Below are 20,986 nucleotides of genomic sequence, written 5' to 3'. Positions count from 1 at the left end.
ATTCTAAGGTACAATAGCTCTGTTTTATTCTTTTCACTTTAAATTACCAAAAATCACAATAAACATATTGATTCTAATTAGGAAATTTAAGGACTTTATTTTAAGGAAATACAACTTAAAATGTGTCACAGCATGATTTACTATTCTTGTGGCAATTTCTTGGATTCTTTTCAATATACCTCTGAATTTTAAATAATAAGCATGTAAGAACAAATTATTTCTCAAAACCACATTTTAAATTAATTTTGAATATGTAGCTCTAAGTGGAATGCAGAACTTAGCTGGTTTCCTTGCATTTATAAAATATTTTTATATTTAAAAACAAATATGAATCATTAGCATGTACAGACATAAAAATTGCACTATTATATTTTACAAATTTAATATATATCATACATTCAAATAATAATATTAGTAATACCTCAGAGATCCAATTGCATTTCTGTACATTTTTTTGTATTTTCTATTAATCAGGAACAATTATAATTCATAATAATATAAGTATATGTATTTAAAATATTTAAAGTTCAATGACATATAGTGTCAATTATATAGTGTGTATATGTTAAATTTACCAATCTATCATACAGAAACAAGCTTTTTGGAGTCGCAAGTCAATATAAGTTTATTTATGCATGTGCAACTGTTTTTTTTTTAATTTATTAACCTGTTACTATCAATTATTACCTGCTTTTACTTTTATTATTTTTTAGAAAGTCTTTTTTTCATACAGGGAGACCTAATCTCATGTCTGTGTGATATGATGAATTAGCCTCATTTAACTACATGTTGTGAGAAAAACTAGCTAAAACGTTATCAAAATTCTCATTTTTGAATACAGGACTTTATAGCATTCATACAATCATGTTCTTTTTCTACATGATGACAGTCTGTTTAATGGATTTTAAATATTTATCAAATTAACCAACTGCTTGAATAAACAAATTCCATTAGTGGTTTTAGATTTGTATAAATATGTGTAGATTATGAGCCATTCATATCCTGAGACAGTTATTGCCGAACCATTTGATTAAAATGTACCTCTATTATCAAAATTTTTGAGTTTATGCTCCTAATAAATGTACACTGTTTGTTTATACTTTATATACTTTTACTGATACACTGATATATATGCATGTATATTGGTAAAAAAAACCCCACAAAATTGAAAGTTAAAAAAACATAAGTTTTAAGAGAATAATATAAACAAGCAATTATAGTACATGATTTGATACTTTAATTTATATCATTCCTTACTGACACACAAAAACTCCCAATGCAATCAATTACTGATATTTATTGCTCAGTAAAACTTGACACTTCCTAGTACTTGGTTCCTAACAGCTTTGTTCACAATGGTAGTTTAACAGTATCATTAACCATTATCTCAAGGCATAATACACACTTAGATGGGAATTGACTGCACTTTTCCAATTGTTTTCAGACCATTTCAATGTGTGTCATCTTTTAAACCGGATTATACTGGCACTGTTTTTATCCTGTTATTGCTGACAAAGTGCTTATATTCTAAGAAAAGCACACACTCCGCTATTTCTTGTCGCTCGGCGCTTGTACTGCTTGCAGTATCTTTGATTCAAGGTTCTTTGTAGCGAGATTTTCTCAGCGGCTTGTCCAGTTCAGATTTAGTTTTGTTGCAACTAGAGAAGACTGTCCAGAAAATTACTGAACCTGAAATAAGTATGCCACAACCCATAACAACCTGTTCAGGGGAAAAATAGGGAAATTTGTCACGGTAAACCCCTTCTGGTTGAACTCTCACCCTTTCTCTCAAAGAGTGTTTTATACCCTGCAGGCTGATCCTCTATCTATTGTTAGGACAGAATGAGAAAAGCCTTATTCTTCCACATTATATATATATTAATATAATTACTTTGTTCCTCTATGTTTAAATATCATTTATTGAAATGTTTTCTCCTTGAGCCCTGATGATTTATCTTGCTCACCTCCTGTGAAAATACATACACCTCACTTGGGAGACAACTAATTTAAGAAGACAGAGAACAAATTAATGCAACCAACCAGGGGTATATGCCAAACTTTTTGAAATGTGTCTGGAGACTTTCAAATAAACTTAGCAGGAGATCCAGTAAATCAGCTTTTGGTAATTAGGAAGTTGTCTAATTCCAGACTTGTTATGGATATGGACTAGTTATTCCTTTCTGCCACTATCTTTGGATAGAATATGGTGAACCAGGGGCGCCTGGGTGGCTTAGTCGGTTAAGCGTCCGACTTTCGCTTAGGTCATGATCTCGCGGTTCGTGGATTCGAGCCCCGCGTCGGGCTTTGTGCTGACTGCCAGCTCAGAGCCTGGAGCCTGTTTCAGTCTGTGACTCCCTCTCTCTCTGTGCCTCCCCTGCTCAGGCTTGCTCTCTCTCTCTCTCTCTCCTAGAAATTAAAAAAAAAATTTTTTTTTAAAGAATATGGTGAACCAGTTCCAGAAAAGTTCACATCAAATTATCCCATAATGTGTGACAATATTTTTTCACTTAAATAAGCACCTAATGTCATCAATTTCTGTCTCAAAGAAGACATAGCATGTGATTTTTGCTTAATTTAAATTTTAGCCTATTTACAAAACCATCTGGGCAATTTAGTGTACTTGAAGTATATGCACGGACTATGAATTTATTCAAAACAGTATTCGTAGAGCACCTACAAATATCTGGTACTTTTGAAGGAATAAAATGTATTTTATCCTAATGAAAACATGTAAAAAAATGAAAATTCACCTGACGTAACACAACACTCAGCTAAGGAAAAAACAAAGCCAAATAATGAGCAGAGAGAGATTGGTGTTATTTTTCTATGGGGTGATCAGAGAGAGCTTCTCTAATAAAGTGATGTTTGAACAGACCTGATGGAGGGGAGAGAGAAAGACAAGCAAGTGCCCAGAGAAAGGCATTCCAGCCAGAAAGAATAGCAAATGCAAATACACCAAGTCAAGAGTGAACTTGGCAAGAAGGCCTAGAGTCTAGAGAGGGGGAGAGTCATAGGGTGTGAAGTCAGAAAGGAAAGACAGAGTGGTGAGGAACAGATTTACCAATGCCTGTAGGATAAAGATTGTGGGGTGGTTTTGTTTGTTTGTTTNCTGATGGAGGGGAGAGAGAAAGACAAGCAAGTGCCCAGAGAAAGGCATTCCAGCCAGAAAGAATAGCAAATGCAAATACACCAAGTCAAGAGTGAACTTGGCAAGAAGGCCTAGAGTCTAGAGAGGGGGAGAGTCATAGGGTGTGAAGTCAGAAAGGAAAGACAGAGTGGTGAGGAAGAGATTTACCAATGCCTGTAGGATAAAGATTGTGGGGTGGGTTTTTTTGTTTGTTTGTTTTGTTTGTTTTTTGTTTTTTTTTGTTTTTCTTGTTTTTTGTTTGTTTGTTTTTTTTAGAGAGTGAGAGAGACACATGAGAGGCAACTCTAGGGGTTTGAACTGAGAGATATGATATTATCTGGATATATTAAAAATGCATATCATTTTGAATTTGACCAATAAAGAGTAAGAGTAGGAACCTGGAGAGTAATTAGCAGCACGTTGCAACACGAGAATTAGACGGTGATTCCTTAGAGCAAGTCAGTAAACTGAAGACCTTGAGAACTGATTGAGTCGGATCTTGGCTATATTTTAAAAGCAAAACAGACTAAGACAGACTTAAGAGCATATTCGCTGGAGACAGACTACTTTGGTTTAAATTCTAAAACTGGGGGTTTTATGTTTTATAGCCAAGTGCTTCTTAAACTTAGTACAATGCCTTGTCTATAAAAAATGAATACTTATGTTCCCTACCTTAGTTACTGTAGAAGATCATTGTTAATATGTGTGTGCCTTTATGTGTACATAGCAGCTAGAACTGTGTAATCACACAGTAATCATTTAGTTTTTGCTACTAATATGTGAGGAAGGAGAAAGAGGTGAGTCCATGATGAGTCCAAGGTCCTGGTAGGAATAACAAGAAGAATGGAGTTGTTATTTCTTGAAATGGGGACATTTGAAGGAGAAGTAAGTTCAGAGGAGAATGAAAACAAAAATGCAGATTCAGATATGCTAAGATTGTGATGATCCAGAAGCAGGGAAGGGCATGTTTTGATATGGTAGGTTTCAGATAGGAGATATGGACCAAGAAAAAAATGAAGTGCTCAAAATCTAGGAAAGAAAGGAATAAACAAAAAGTGGCTGAAAGGTAAGATTAGAGGAGAATTAGGAGGGCATAGGTTTTGGATACTAGGTGGAGAATCTGTTTCTAGAAAAGGAGAGATCCAGGGGCGTCTGGGTGGCTCAGTCGGTTAAGCGTCCGACTTCAGCTCAGGTCATGATCTCATGGTTCGTGGGTTCCAGCCTGGCGTCAGGCTCTGTGCTGACAGCTCAGAGCCTGGGGCCTGCTTCCGATTCTGTGTCTCCCTCTTTCTCTGACCCTCCTCTGCTAATGCTGCCTCTCTCTCTCTCTCTCTCTCTCTCAGAAATAAATGAAACATTTAAAAAAAATTTTAAATGCAGACAGCTTTTGGGAGAGTTTTACTGTAGAGACAGGAGAGCAATGTGGTTGGTGATAGAAGGATGTGTAGTTGAAAACATTTAAAAATATATTCTGCATTCAATTTTAACTAATAATAAATTTAAGTGGTAAAGAAATACAAAGAAAATATGCAACAGGATAGTTTGAGAGAGGATCATTTCATTGCAAAAGGGTAGGATTTGATCTTTGGTCTTAGTAATACAGATAAGAAGGAACTTAAACCAAAAGGAAAACCAGAATGTGAGTACAAATGCAGGTAGATGGGGAAATAGAATCTAGAATTTTTTTTATATTTTATGTCTGATTTATTATACTTTTCCAGTTATTTATTTTTTTAAATATTTAATGTTTATTTTTGAGATACAGACAGACAGACAGACAGAGAGACAGAGCATGAGCAGGGGAGGGGTAGAGAGAGGAGGGGACTCAGAATCTGAGGCAGGCTCCAGGCTCTGAGCTGACAACACAGAGCTATTCATGGAATTCGAAGCCATGAACCATGAGATCATGACCTGAGCTGAAGTCAGACCCTCACCCAACTGAGTCACCCAGGCACCCCCTTCCCCAGTTTTTTAAATAGGTTTTTGAGAAGAAAGACAAGATGTTATATAGTCCTTGAGGTTAGAATTGGATTATACATAGATGAAGAACATTAACTAGGCTCTTGAGCAGGAAGAAAATTGGGGTTACTGGCCATGAGTTAAAAGTAAGATCAGTCAATAAGGGTATGTGTTTTCCACCAGCCACTTTGAGGGGCTCAGATGCAACAACAGAACAAGTAGAAAATCAGATTTAATTAAGATTAGAAATCTTTCTAAAGTAGAAAAATGCAGAATAGGAAAAAGGAGCTGAGAAGGAAATTGCAAGTTCATGCAGTAGAGTAAATATACTGAAACCAAGTCAGGCAATAAAGAAAATACAAGACAAGATTGGGGGTGAATACCAGCTCTAGGTCAATAGATTGACCTACCATTTTCAGATGAAAGAAATTTAAAAAAAGATATTGTTGGAACTCTGTGATAATAAAGGGTGAAAGTGAAAAGACAGGAGACAGTGGTTGGAGAATGGAACGGTTGAAGTTGATTTGAAGGAGGAGGTATGGCTGCTGGAGAAAACAAGACTAGGGCTTGGCCACAGAGTGACTGGCTGAAAGTCAAGATCATTGGAGTTGAAGCATTAAAGCAGTTCTGGGGTTAGAGATTAAAAGGGTTTTTAATATTAATACTGAAATCACCAAAATTTTTAGTGAGATTTCTATTGGGGAGATAGTATGACAGGTGCTGTCCTTATAGGACATAAAGTCAGGATTGGCAGGTTGGGTTATTTTCCATTATTTTTAACAAGTAGTGAGCAGGATTTTTATCATTTTGGTATCAGAAAAAAAAAAGTCAAGACGGTAGAGGCTATCTACGGCAGACATAGTTTAAGTGGCTAAAGCAAAACATTCCATCAGAGAGACAGTAGAGGAGACTATAAATGGAAAATTCCTGTAAATGGTTACTTTATTAACAATAATATCCTAATTCTTGTTCTCTATATATCACTTGGCAGTTTTTAGAACATTTACCCTGATTTCATTTGACCTTTACAAGAACTCTGTGCAGAATGTGGAGACAGTTTTATGATTATAGCAGGGGGCGGGGGTGAGGAAAGAAGGTTTGAGATGCTAAAAGTCTAGATCAAAAACTTATCATTACTAAAATATGGAAAGCTCAAAACTTTCCTGAGTAAATGCATTGATCTTTGCTCTGAAATATTATGTTTATTTCATTTTTAAGTCATCAGTTTTTACATTGTATAGCACTTGACCTCAAGCTAAGTAGAGTTAGTGGTGTTCAAAAACACCATGCTAGAGTGTTAGAAACATTTATGACATTTCAAGGTAATTGTCGGACTCAGCTTATTCTCTCATGAAGATTCCAGGAAGAAGTAGAATACATTTTGACACATACATAGATAGATAGATAGACAGATAGATAGAAAGGTAGATAGATAGATGATAGATAGCCTGAAAAGCATACCTTCCCTATAGATTGAGGAGGATATTTATAAAACAACAAAAATAATCTCTTTTAAAATTTTACAATATAATTTTAAAAGCTTAGCTAGCAGCTGCTTTTTAGAATATTGGTATCTTTATTATAGTACTATACAAAAAAATGAAGCATTGTGCTGCAAAATAGGATTATATACTTTAAAAAAGTTATATTTTTGCTTCAGAAAAATAGTTTCAACTTCAACCTCTTTCAATATGCTACAATTTTCCTGCTATTTAGGTCATTTGCTTCACAGAAAGACTTGGGCACTTTCTGTCTGTGACGTGGACAATTTACTGAATGTATAGAAACTTCAGATGGTTCATCTGTAAATTCAAAACTGGGAATAACAGTGTATAACCCTAGAGTTGTGATGAAGAGTAAAGGAGAGAATGCATGCAAAGTACTGAGCACTAAGTCTTTGTTTTAGTACTTGATAAATGGTACTTGTTATGATTATACTAATGCTTATTCAATTTTTACAATTTCTTCTGGACTTCAATGTTGCAAAGTAAATCACATTTTGATATATTAACTCTTTTTACATGATTAAAGCATGTGCTTGAGCATAAACTATTTCTCAGCGATTTATAATTATTTCTATGTCTTTTGGACTGGTAATATGAAATCAGACTTAAAATCATTTTTTAAACTCTTGTCCTATTTTAACATATATAGATTTATTTTTCTTCTTTGTATTAAAAATACATTTTAACACTGAAATTAACTTCAAGCTTCTTCTGGGTTTTCCTTTACCTCAGGTGACATTAAATGAAGACAAAACCAATTCCAAAATAAAGTATTTAGTCTTTGTGTGTACTCCAAGTGATTAAAAACATCATAAATGTGAGGCAAAAAGGAAAAAAGATAAAACAAACTGGTGAAAAAGTATTAAAACATATAAAACTGAAGTCAAAATGCCAGATTTTAAAGTCATTTCAAACTGTTATGCATCCAATATTATATTTTCAAAGTATATAAAATACAGATAAAACACAGAATAAAAGTATATTGTCAAAACTGCAATTCTATTGGGGAATTACAATTTTCACTGTGATTGATATAAAACTTAGATATATTTAGTGAAGACATAGAGGGGATGAAAAGACTACAAATCAAATCTGTCTAATAAATAACCACTATAGTTCTACAATTAAAAATACAGTATTTTTATCCATTCATATACTCACATCAACCTATCTCTCAAACCACAATTTCTACCGTTAAAAAAAGCTATTTAGTGGAATTATTGTGTTGAAAAGAAGACACAGTTGAGATTTAAGGGTGAAGATGATGACCTAGGTTGAAAATCTAAAAAGTTTGAGAGAAAAAGTAAACAACAAGAAGGGATATAATTAATACCTAAAACCACATTTTAAAAAATTAGAAATCCGGTCTTTGTCTCACCCAATTTCTAAAATCAGAGTTAATAGAAACTATTTCAAACATATTTTTGTAAGTGGATGAGATATTTTGGGTGGGGGAGGGGGTGGGGGAGTGAGACTTTTGACTAAGGAAAACCATAAGATTTTTAATTCAGGTTTTCATATGTGAGACCCATTCTAAGCAGTTACAGTTTATGTAAAATAAAGTTACAATAAAAATTGCTGTATGAAACATTAAGCTGAAAGATCATAGATTGAACTCAATATAGCCCCACATTTTGATCAGCAGGATTGTGCCTTGATCTGGAAAAATAAAACATATTCTTATTTTATGTATTAACATCTCTGGAAAGGGCTCATCTGTGAGATTGTGCAAACCTTGTCTCAGACCAAAATTCAAAATGAGCTAAACTGTATTTCACATAAAAATAGTCTCAGATTTTGCATAATTTTGTAGGCAAAAGCTTTTTGATATTAGAACCATTTCGATCATTAGGATATGTATTAGTTTTGAAGTGAATTCTTATTCTAGGCTAACAAGAAGATGTTTATAAACAGATAAAATCTCATCACTCATGTAGATATTAAGAGAGAAGTAGTTATTCATGTATTCATAAAATTAAATTCACAAAGGATATTATCAAGACACACAATCAAAATAATTAAGGTATGATCTGTGGATTAGGACTTGGCATACAAAATGATTTAAGATACAAAATGAATGATGACCAGAAAGGAAATATACAAAATAAATGTAGCAACATATGAGTAAATAATTTGCATGGATAGAAATATCACACAACGGTCTATAGTATCATTACTCTGTCAAAACTATTTTAGTGTGTTTCTCATAAAGTTAAAGTTTCAATGAATAAAGAAAAGTACATTTTAGTGAAAGGTAAGTCTTAGTTCTGGTGATGAGAAATTTTAATCTCTTTATATGGGTTAGAGAAAATAATATACTTATCACATAATTGGTGATATAATTTATGACTGTCACATATAGTAGCATAATTCTCTAGTGTTATTATTCAATACTGACTATTCTTTAAGGACTGTATTGTCATCTTCTATTTTATTAGTATCTGATCATACAGATAATTTACATAAAGTTAAGAGTAAGAATCAATTTTAAAACTTACCAAATGCATATGAAAAATGTGTGAATATAATTTGAGACAAAATAAACTAAAAATTTAAAGGTACTATGCAGAGATTTAGAATACAGTATCCTTCAGATGTCTCCCCTCCCCTTATAAAGTAGAAAAAAAATGCTTAAAGGAAAAAAGAGATTTACTTGTTCTTGCCACATTAATGATATGAATATAGGGATTTTAATTTGATTATATTAGTTTTAAATTAAACAAAACACACGTAGATACTTAAACTTAAATAAAGAATATTTTAAATTTATCAAACGAGTAAATACTAAGACGCCCACTTCTATATGTAGTCTTAAAAAATAGCTACCTTCTTTAAAACCAACTGCATTGGAGCAGACTCGTATTAGATATAGTTACAATTTGGTAAACTTTATTTATTTCACAGTGTACCAAATTTTTTTCAGTAATTAGTACGATACAAAATACTTTCACTCTCAAGAAGTATCTAAATCAAAATGACTTAAGCATTAAAGAAATTTGTTATGTTAAACAGCAGCAATTTGGAAGGAGGCAGTTCAGTAGCTCTTGGCTTATTTTAATCTTTTTATGCTAAGATTATGGGAGCATTGGTTAGTCTCTCATGGTCACAAGGTGGTTGTAGCAGCATCAGGCATCACATCACACACCAATAACCAACAGTAAGAACTGTCACTTCCTTGCATTTCTTGAATTAGGAGCTAAATGCCTATGCCAAGAAGACTTCTGACCACTGCACACTTGCCCCCATTTCTCACTGCCCAGCATTCAGTCACATGTCAATCACTGGAATTCATTCATGTGCCAATCATGACGATAACACTATAGGATCTTTGTGGAATTGCCACAGTTTGCCTTTCCCACAAGATTTACCAAAGTCCCAGATGGTAGGTTTGAATGCTGGACCAAATTAAGGCTGTGAACATAAGAGGAAACCAGGGTTACTTTGAACGCTATCAGCAGTAGAACACATGACATTTCAATAAAAATTAAAGAAATAAGGAAGAGTAGGAAAAGATTCTAACAAAAGGCAACTTTATTTACAGGTTTTGCTTCAGCCTCAAATAAATAGACCACAATATAAACAAAAGGTATGTAGTAGTCAGAATTGTGCATCCACAAGATTTAATTCTGGATGAATCATTTCTCTTTCCACCCTCTAGTCAATAATCTACAGACCCAGGTTCTAAACCTCTGCTCTGGCTTCAGCAACCTAATTGCTGGTCTTTTCCCACCTAATACAAAAGAGCACTTGCTAATGGTGTTCAAGATGGAAACGCAAATCAAATCATCACATTTTGACACACATTTTGACACATCCTGACTTTCAGAAAAAGGAATTAAGCTACCATCTGGGATTTTGGAGCTTGAGCATATATTCTCTATTTTTCCAGTAAGATCACTAGATATATGAGTGACCTGACCATGAAAGCAATATTGGCCAATTCTAATATTTTTTAAAATGTGTGTTAGGTGTTTTCCAAGAAAAAAATTCTAAGAAAGCATTTTTCCTAAATTAAAATTGTAGCTGTCCGTTTACATTCTGTTAAGAATCCTATATCCTGTCAAAATGACTCAATTTCCTGATAGAACTAGAGTCCTCACACTACAGGAATATATAGATATAGATCTTAGGGTCTTCAATCTCTTGGTATTCTCCGAATTGAGGAAGACAAGTAACAATCATAATTGTCAGTTGAAATTTGGAAAATAGTTTTGGGTGAAGGGGCAAATACAGACAAGCTGTCTTCACAGATTTCTGGATCTATAATACACGGTACTTATGTGGTTTAAAACCCTAAGTCTAGAATTTAATTTAAATTATCAGTAGTGGGTAGTTGTCTAAGGCTCCTAGCAGAAGAACAGCCAAACCTTGTCTAGGAAGGCAAAACATCTTCCATTATTTTGTTGTAGGGCAAGAGGGATGAAGAATAAGAGAGAGAGCAGACAACATTAAATTAAGTGCCAAATACTGTGGGTTTAAATCATGGTTAGAGGGAATATTTGGAAATCATCATTCACAAATGGAGATGATTGGAAACAGATGGGCAAGACACTACTAAATTTTTTAATAAATTTTATTTTAGCCTCATTTTGGATTTATAGAAAAGTTGCAAGCAGAGTAGAGAGAGTTCCCCTCTACCCTGTACTCACTCTTCCCTGTTGTCCACATCTCATATTAATGTGGTACATGTGTCACAGCTAATAAAATATTATTGGTATATTTTTTATCTAGAGTACTTTCTTAAGATTTTGAATTTTTTAAAAACAGTTAAGAGATTTTATTCTAGTAGCTATAATTATAGTGCTTATTTGTCTCAATGGAAACTTAAAACAAGTATATAAAACCATTGATTACTCCTCGTGCACTGAAAGCTATAAGAGGTTCCAGGGTATCACAGAAACCAGTTCTGAGGATTTCCCCAAAGCTACAGTTGAACAGCTCCAGCTCCTTCATGTTTATCAAAGTACAGAAGAAAAAAGTAGAGGTCCTTCTTTCGATGGTATATCTGACCCCCGAGGCTGAAAGAATAAAAGCACATATAGATGGGGGCTGAGGGGCTGAGGCTCCAGGATGCCGGCAGCCCCAGGGAGGCTGGGGGCAGTGAAAGATCAGGGATCTGGGAGCAGTGGCCGCAGCCCCCAGCCCATCTCCCAGGCGGCTGTGTGAGCACAAGTATAAGCACAAGCTAGGGGATGAGGGATGACGGAAGACACAACGAATCTCAGGGACCCTATTGTGAGCACACAGAACGGACCCCAGAGGAGGAGCACCAGGCTGGTCCCACACAGCGACTCCTGGAGATCCTCGCGTGCTTAACATCCCTTCCCAGTCCCCAACAGTGGGTTGATTCTCTTTTTACAATTAAAAAAAAAAACAAAAAAACTGAGTAATATTACATAGGACTACCAGAAACTGCCTAGTTGGCAACAGTAACTATTTGCATTCAATAAAACCCGGCTGCAGGCTGCACTTGCACATCTACAGCGGGGTGCGGGGCACTGACCCACCATGGAGGCAGCTTCCGGCGCTCGCGCCACTGCAGAGGAAAGCAGGGTGGAAGGAAGTAAATCAGCGAAAGGGAAAGGGAGGAGCACAGCTCACTTCCGGTTCCGGAGAGGATTGGAGAGCCAGTCAAGTCCCTAACAGAGCCCGTGGGCGTTGCTGGCACAGGTGGCCAGCTGGTAGCCGTTCATGCAATGCTGCTGAGTGCACACCAGCTTGTCTGTCGTCTGTGCCAGGTTCACGGCATTGGGGAGGCCTTGCTTGTTCTCAGAGACCGGCAGGAAGGCATCCCTGAGCTCGCCCTTCACCAGCATCCTCATCAGTAACTCATGGGCCGGGTTAACAAGGCTTCTGTCGTTGCTGTTGACCACCAAAGACGAGACCATGTGTGCCCTGGAAGGAGTGGCACCACAGAGGCTGGCTCCGTGAGGCTGATGTTCTTCTACTCCATGGTTTCCACACTGAAGCCTGCAGTGGGGATGGTGGTCAGGATCCCACCCAGCTTCAGGGTGCATAGCATCCTGGCCCACCATGAGAACGCGCATTTCTTTTTTGCCACAAAGGTTCTTGAAGAGGTTCGTGAAGATCTTCCCCTTTCTGTAGACGGGTGGGAGTGACCCTGGACTCAGAAGAGCCCTCAGCGGCCCTGGTGAGGCTGCTGCTCCGAGCTAGACATTGGTTTGACTCCCACTACTTTACAGTTTTTAATCTCATGTTCTTCTTTCTCTTCTAGTACCCCATCAAGTATATCCTAGTACATTTAATCATAGTATCACTATAGGTTCCTCCAGAGGGTGGCCACTTTCTCAGTCCTTCCTTGTTTGTGATAACCCTGACCGTTTTGAAGAGCAAATATTTGGCCAGATATTTGGTAAACTCTTCAGTTTAGTTTTGTCTGATGTGTTTCTCCTGCTCAGACTGGGGTTATGGGTTTGTGGGTTAAAGATTACAGAGGTAACGTGCTGTTTTCTTCATGTCATATGAAGAGTACATATGGTCAGCGTAATTTTTCACTGATGATGATGTCTTTCATCACTTGACTAAAGGAGTGTTTAAATACCAGCTTTCTCCAGCGTCCTTACTTTTTCTAGTCTCAACTTTCTTACCCTCTAGAAATAAGTTGCTCTGCCCAGCACACACTTAAGAGGTGGGGACTTCCAGTTGTCCAAGTAATTGTATTGGCAAAGAAATGGAGAGCTTGATATCCAGAGGCATCTATAACTAATAAACAACCTCCAATAGACCAAACCTGCTCTAACCTCCCAGGAGAATATTCTCCAATTTCCTTTTAAATGTGACCTGGGGCATATATACACAAGGGAAAATTCCCCAGAGGCAGAGCCGGAATGCATATTAGACAATAAATAACAGAGTTGTTTCCAAAGTGCTGTGTTCTACCCAGTGACATTTGATAAATGCTTTGGCTAAGTCCAAGTATGCTTTTTCATCTTCCTTTTTCCAAATGAGTTTTTATTACAGTGTTCCTATTCTTAATCCATATTTCAACGTGGGGTGTATAAACATATTACTTGTCTCTTAGTTGTCTAAACCAAATGTCCACATTGGAACTTGCTGAACATTCTTCAGTCTTCATGGTCCTCTAGTTACTATGCTAATTTAAGATTTTCTTGCTGAATAAAAGGAGTCTGTATCAGGAATAAGAAGTGAGTGTGTGGATATTTGGATAGCCACAGAAATAAATTAACACCAACAAAAAAGTCCCTTTATATCTTTTCATTGTAACAAATCTTGATTTTTTAATTTTATACTGAGTATATCATTATCCACACAGAAAAAAGGATAACATTTCCTTCACTCCCTAGCATGTAGGTATGGTGAGAAGACTAAATTTTCTCCAATAAGATGGAAGTTCAAAGATATTTTTATATCTATTCAATTTCAGGGCTTTCTCATTAAATAAATAGGATTTGTCCCTTGACTTTGACTTCTTTGCCTTTTTCCTATACAGAATAGTATGTTTTATAGTGGGGCACCTGGGTGGCTGACTTAGGTTCAAGTCATGAACTAACAGTTTGTGAGTTCAAGCCCTGTGTCAGGCTCTGTGCTAAAATTTCAAAGCCTGGAACCTGCTTCAGATTCTGTCTTCCTCTCACTTGGCTCCTCCCCTATTCATGTTCTGTCTCTCTCTCTCTCTCTCTCAAAAATAAATAAACATTACTTTTTTTAAAAAAAAGGATGTACTGCAGAAGTGTTTTAGCTTATGTGAGTGACGGCGACATCTGTGGAAGGGTGATCCAAAAAAAAAAAATAGAATTTAGAGCCCTTGACAATACTATAGAATAAGTCCTCCACTGAATGGAGGTTTTTTCCAATGTTTTTTATTTTTTTCTGAAAGAGAGAGAGAGCGTGCAGGGGAGGGTCAGAGAGAGAGGAAGACAGAATCCAAAACAGTCTCCAGGCTCTGAGCTGGCTGTCAGCACAGAGCCCAACACGGGGCTCGAATCCATGAACCCTGAGATCATGACTTGAGCCGAAGCCGGGCATTTAATCGACTGAACCACCCAGGTGCCCCATGAATGGAGTTTTTAAGTGAGAAAAATAAACATTTGTCTTTTATAAGCAACAGATTTTTTGCAACACTGTCTCATATAAACAAAGTTTACATTAATTAATACAATTGACAATTGCTTCAAAAGTGCATATGACTGGGTGCCTGGGTGGCTCACTCAGTTAAGTGTCTGACTCTTGGTTTTGGCTCCAGTCATGATCTCATGGTTTTGTGGGTTTGAGCCCCATATCAGGCTCTGCACTGGCAGTTCTGAGCCTGCTTGGGATTCTGTCTCTCACCTTCTCACTCTGCCCCCTCCCTGGCCTGTGCTATCTCTGTTTGTCTCAAAATAAAAAACAATTAAACTTTACAAAGTGTATATGGCTGTTTGAAAGCAAAAAAAGGAAAACAAAACTGTAAAAAAAGTATGTAATGAATTTGTTTAGACATTAATAAGTAATTCATAAGTAATAAGGGAGTATTTTTTTCTGAAATATAACTAAATTAACATGGAGCTCAAAAACAGACCCATACAAATTTAAAACTACACATGAGATAAAGTCACATTAGTGGAAAAGGGATAAACTCTTCAGTTACTGGCAGTGGAAATGATAATAAATGTGGAAAATATTATATTGGGCTTATATGTACATCAATTCCATATGAAAACTAACCTAAATATGAAAGACAGTAACTCAAAGCTTTTAAAAAAGATATAGGTGCGGGGCGCCTGGGTGGCTTAGTCGGTTAAGCTTCCGACTTTCACTTAGGTCATGATCTCGCAGTTCGTGGGTTCGAGCCCCGCGTCGGGCTCTGTGCTGACTGCCAGCTCAGAGCCTGGAGCCTGTTTCAGAGTCTGTCACTCCCTCTCTCTCTGACCCTCCCCTGCTCACGCTGTCTCTCTCTCTCTCCTAGAAATAAATAAAACATAAAAAAAAAAATTTAAAAAAGATATAGGTGCTTAATGTCACACCTTCCCGTTTTAAAATATATTTAAACAAGACAAAAAAAAAAAAAAGAAATAGTATTTGAAAGACTGGTAATTTGGGGCACCTGTTTGCCTCAGTCAGTTAAGCATTGGACTTTGGCTCAGGTCATGATCTCACAGTTAGTGGGTTTGGACCCACAGAGCCAGCTTCAGATCCTCTGTACCCCTTTCTTTCTGCCCTTTCCCTGCTTTCACATGTGCTCTCTCTCTCTCTCTCTCTCTCTCATTTAAAAAAATTGATACTTGGAATGTGTAATTAACATTTCTGTTAAAGTGCCTCATGTTAAGATTACAAATACATCCACAAACATACATTTGTTGAAAACTGAGAAAAAAACAAACCTAGAATATAAAATATATGAACAAACTAAGGCACAGATAACCCCCTGAAAACAACGGTGAGACATCAACAGACTTTTCACAGAAGAAAACATGCTTAACCTCAATAGTAAGCAGGGAAACAGGTAAAACCACAACAAGAAATAATTTTATATCTAACACAAATTAAATGCCCTATAATGCCAAATGTTGGCAGGGATTTAGTAAAATGCAAACCCTCTCACTACCTGTGTAAGTGTAAATTTGGAAACAAAAATGACAAGGGCAAGAAAGAAACTCTTTAGAAAGCAGTTTGGCAACAACCTAGAGCGTGAAAGGTGTGCATTTCAAGACCCACAAATTCTGCTCTTGTTGGATATACTGATACAGGTATAAATATAGATATCGGCATGTTCAGATAGATCTATCATATCTATCGTCTGTCCACCTACAGCATACACTAGAAACTTGTGAACAAATGCAAAAGACATCTATTTTCCTTCTTTTTCCCTCTTTCTGCCTCCTTCCCTCTCTTTCTCTCTTTCTTCTATCTACCTACCCATCCATCATTTTTATTTAACTAACACATGCTTATAGAATACTCATCTGCAAGTATTGTTAGAAGTATAAAGCATAATACTTTAGGATGTACAAATACTACATTCAATCATCACAACTTAATGATTTAGGTACAGTTTTTATCCCCACTTTTCAAATGAAGAAAATAAATCAAAAATTGAGATCCCATCCCATCAAAAATATTGATGGCAACTCTTGAAGGAAATATATTTTTTTAATTTGCTTCCAATTTTCTAAAGGCTACTATGTGTTACATACATAGAAACAAGGTTTCCTTTGTTTCAAATCCTTCATTTACCATCTATAATGTTCTTACCCTATTCTTAATTTGTCATACAATTTAGATTTCATCTTTAAAATCTCTTGCTTAAACTTTCTTTCTTGGAATCCCAATGCACATGCACAGCAAGTTGTTTCAGTTTCTGTGCTTTCCTGTCATAGAACTTCTAACAGTGATAATGTATTATGCCCAAATAGAATAGAAATATAGTAATTTGTGTTTGTCTTTATTTTGTGTGTATTAAGTACAATATAAAGTGTGATATGCATATATTATAATATGTAATTGCATTTATATGAAATATATAATAATGTACTATATAATCATAAGATAATGTAAATAAAGCATGTATTACATGTGGTTAATGTCTATCTGACACCAGCCTGTAAACTCCGTAACAGCAGGTAATATTGTATTAAATGTGACTCTCTTCCTATAGGCTAGCATAATGCCTATATAGTAGAGATACTCACTTCTCATGGTGTTGCTAACCACTACAGTTACCTTCTGGGATTGCACGCTCTTCACTGCTCTTCTGGAACCACCCAGTGACATACCAGATGTGGTGATTGCAGTTGCCTCATCAAAGAGAACTATTTCATCACTAAGATTGTTTGGAATTGTTGACACGTGATGACAACATAAAGTAGAATACCTCTTGGCCTGTTTTATTATAATTTATAAATTATCTGCAATGCAAAGCCCCACTGATTGCACTCCGGGCAAAATATCGCCATTCTTTTCCCATTTTACTCTACCACCCTTCCATCAATCATGTTGATGATTGTAGGTTGGAAAATCAATACATGTTTATAGAATATGCTTTTTATGTGGAATTTCAATATTAGAACTGAGGATACCTTCTTAAGTGTCTCACACTACAAGATAAAAGCTTTGGTAGGGGTGCCTAGAGGATCATGTTAGAAACTAAATTCTCATTCTTGTGACAAGTTTCTGCCAGCAATGAATCAACAGTGAACACAGAAGTAGAGAGGAATGTAAAACTTCTTCCAACTATTCCTGGAAGTGGGATGTTTTAATATAATTGAGTTCCTTGGAAGTCCCCAATATCTTCATTCAAATCATTGCTTTGATTTATATATTTTAAATTGGGTTTTGTGACATTTTCAACTCATCTTCTTTATCAATAAAAAACGTGGTTTGGTCTATAACAGAATAAATAAATCATAATGTGTTAAAAATAGTAACATTAAATTACACATAATAAGAAGTCAAGACATTGGCTGTTCCAGAATTAATTTAAAGCCTCAGTAAGTCCTAAATCATCCAGGCTCTTGCTCTCCACTTTTCCGTGTGGTAGCTGTATCTTTCCCTATAGTCGAAATTCAAATGTGCATCTGAAAGGATCAGATCCAAACTTGGCAGCCTCCAAGCAGGAAAAAGATGTTTTCTTCTTTCAACACCCCCATTTATTAAAGTAAAATCATTTTTTCCAAATCCCTCTCACTTCAGTCTTTTCACACAGCTCACTGTTGAAAATGGAGTTGCTTAGCCACTATCATCTGAAGGAAGTTTGGGAAGACACATTTCAACAGTCTTCAGTCTTCGTTGTTGTTTTTTGCAAGAAGAAAGGAAGAGGAGAATGGCTACTAAGGAGTCAAGTATCTGTCATTTATATGTTAAAATATTATGTAAGAGCCCTCTATATTTAAGATGTTGAAGGAGAGAGGTTTTACTAAGGATGATGACTCCTCATCTTCTACTGCTCCCTGAAACTTCTATCTCCCTGTAGGTGAAAGATAAAATATTTCCATTTGGTACATGAAGATTGTGACCACATTTTACAATGACCTATTTATTGAACAGTGTACCTATCAGGACTTCTGAAGGAACCAGATGGCCCAGTCCAATCAGGAGAGTTTCTGCACCTGATGGGAATGAAGCACAAATAACTGTGCAGTGACCTGGGCTTGGTAGCAATGAACAATCACCAAGACACAACCCTGGAGAAAAGAAAGAGAGCAGTAACAAGAAGTTAATGGGAAAAAATGTGCAATATAGTATCTTTTGAGAGTAGCAGTGACATTCAATTAAGATATACAGTCAGTTCAAAGCAACTCAGACAGAGGAAACTAGGGTCATGAGTACTCTGACCCCTCTCTACCTCCTGTCAGAATGCTTCACAGACTCAGCCCAAGGACAACACCAGAGTTCAAGGAAGCTCACTGAGGTAGATAACAGGAGTCAGCCTCACGTGGAAGTGAGAAGGTAGAGAAGGCTGGAGAGTGATTTGAAGGTAGCAAAGGGAAGATACATTGCACAGCGAGAAAAACAATTGCACAGTGAGAAATTCAGAGGAAGAAATGTCTATGTTCTGTACCCAGGACTGCTATTCAGTTCACTGCTCTAGAAGGAGCCACTTTCAGCGGTGTTTTGTATTCTGACATATAAATACTAAGAAAATGAACTAGCCCCCAATTTTTGTCTTACAAAGGTAAAAGCTGACTTCTTCAAAAAGACGTGAACCCAGATTAAGTGCGTGGAATTCCAGATATGCTCAAAAAAAAAATACACATATATATATAGTGACCTGTGCTAAATATTTGAATCAATAATTCAAATATGGACCAATTGCATAGTGAGATTGATTCAAGCCCATATCCTTGTGCCAGTGACTTCAATTTCTCCAAATCCTGGTATAATTTCATTGGGATTAATCTTGCAAACTTTTAATTCTTCATTACCTTCTTTCTACTCAGTTTTACATTTTCTCTTTCTCCACCACCATACTGTTTTATTTCCAACTCAGAGCCCTTTTTTTTTTCCTTTTGATGGCTTAGAATTTAAACATTGCATTTGTACTCTATCAGAAGTTATATTTAGTGTACATATTTAAGTAAATATTTTTATATTCAGTGCCTCTAGTCTGGCTATAGAAGAGAAAGAACTTAGCAAATTTTAAAGACCTAAGAAGCATATGCTTTTTTTCATATTGTCCTTAGTGTTTCTATCTAGGAATTAGTGTTTTAATGGTGGACATTGGTCACAATTACTGTTCTTGCACATAATAGTTAAATAACTACTATATTGTAGTCTTTTTTGTGTTGATCCTTTTAATTTAATTTATTTTTAAGTAATTTCTACACTGAGCATGGGGCTTAAACTGAAGACCCTGAGATCAAGAGTCAGCTGTTTTACTGACTGAGCCAATGAGTTATATCATGCATTGATCATTTTTTGTCACTTCCCTTTTTGTTGATCTGCCAAAGTCTATTTTTAGTTGGTTTTTGAAGTGAATGTATTTTGTATGTGAGCATTCTTCATAGTTATGTATTTGAAAAATGTCTTTATTTTACCCTCAGTTATAAATACTTATACACCAGGATAAAGAATGATTTGTTGACAGTTCTTTTTTGCAAAACTTAAAGATTTTACCCAAATGACTTCTGGCATATACTGGTCATTAAAAAAATAACTTATTGTTAATCTATCATTTTTTCCCTAGGATCTTTTTTTTTTCATTTTTTCCCTGTCAACTCTTATGACTTTACTCTTCATTCTTAGCTGTCTTCAATTTTATTGAAAAGGGTCTTGGTATGTTTATATTTGTGTTTATCATTCCCATCAGTCAATACATATCCTCAGTCTGAAGTTCCATAGCATTTTTTAAACTATTTTTTTTAAGAGAGATAAAGAGAGCATGCAGGTGGGAGGGAGAGAGGAGGGAAGGAGAGAGAGAAAGAGAAAGAATCCTGAGCAGGCTTAATCCTATGACCCTGGGACCATGACCTGAGCCAAAATAAAGAATTGAACACTTAACCAACTGAGCCACTCAGGATGCATTCATACCATTTAAAATCAAAGGAAATTCTAGGCTATTTTTAACTTCACATACTGTGTCAATGACCTTTCCTCTATTATTAGCCTCTATAAACCCTATTAGACATGTGTTGTTTTAAAATCTTGCTTATTCTTATTTCTTGTGGGGATTTTTTTTCACTTTCTCTCACCGTCTTGCTCTCTAGGCAAATTCCTCAGAACTGTCTTTTGATATACTAATTCTTTTTTAAACCATGTGTGTCCTATAGCTTTTTCTGCCTATTCTTTTTTGTTTTCAATTGGATGATCATATTTTCTCATTTTCAAAATTTCTATGTATATAATTTCTACATACATATTTTTCTTTTTATTAATGTTCTTCCATTTTTTATCCTTGAAAGAATCTAAAATATTTATATTAAAGTCATTTTCAGTTTCC

The 20,986-nt window shown here is 35.8% G+C and overlaps 1 long non-coding RNA gene and 1 pseudogene across 1 annotated transcript in view; one reads left to right on the top strand and one right to left on the bottom strand.

Moving 5' to 3' along the window:
• Positions 1-20,986, top strand: part of LOC144225310 (uncharacterized) — a 51,591-nt gene that overhangs the window by 19,214 nt on the left and 11,391 nt on the right. The window lies entirely within an intron of this gene.
• Positions 12,168-16,320, bottom strand: LOC144225309 (ADP-ribosylation factor 1 pseudogene; annotated as a pseudogene).

This window comes from Crocuta crocuta, unplaced genomic scaffold (assembly GCF_008692635.1).
Source record: "Crocuta crocuta isolate KB4526 unplaced genomic scaffold, BGI_CrCroc_1.0 scaffold378, whole genome shotgun sequence".
Lineage (NCBI taxonomy): Eukaryota > Metazoa > Chordata > Mammalia > Carnivora > Hyaenidae > Crocuta > Crocuta crocuta.
The sequence above is the reverse complement of the archived record's forward strand: the minus strand, read 5'-3'. Positions and strand labels throughout refer to the sequence as shown.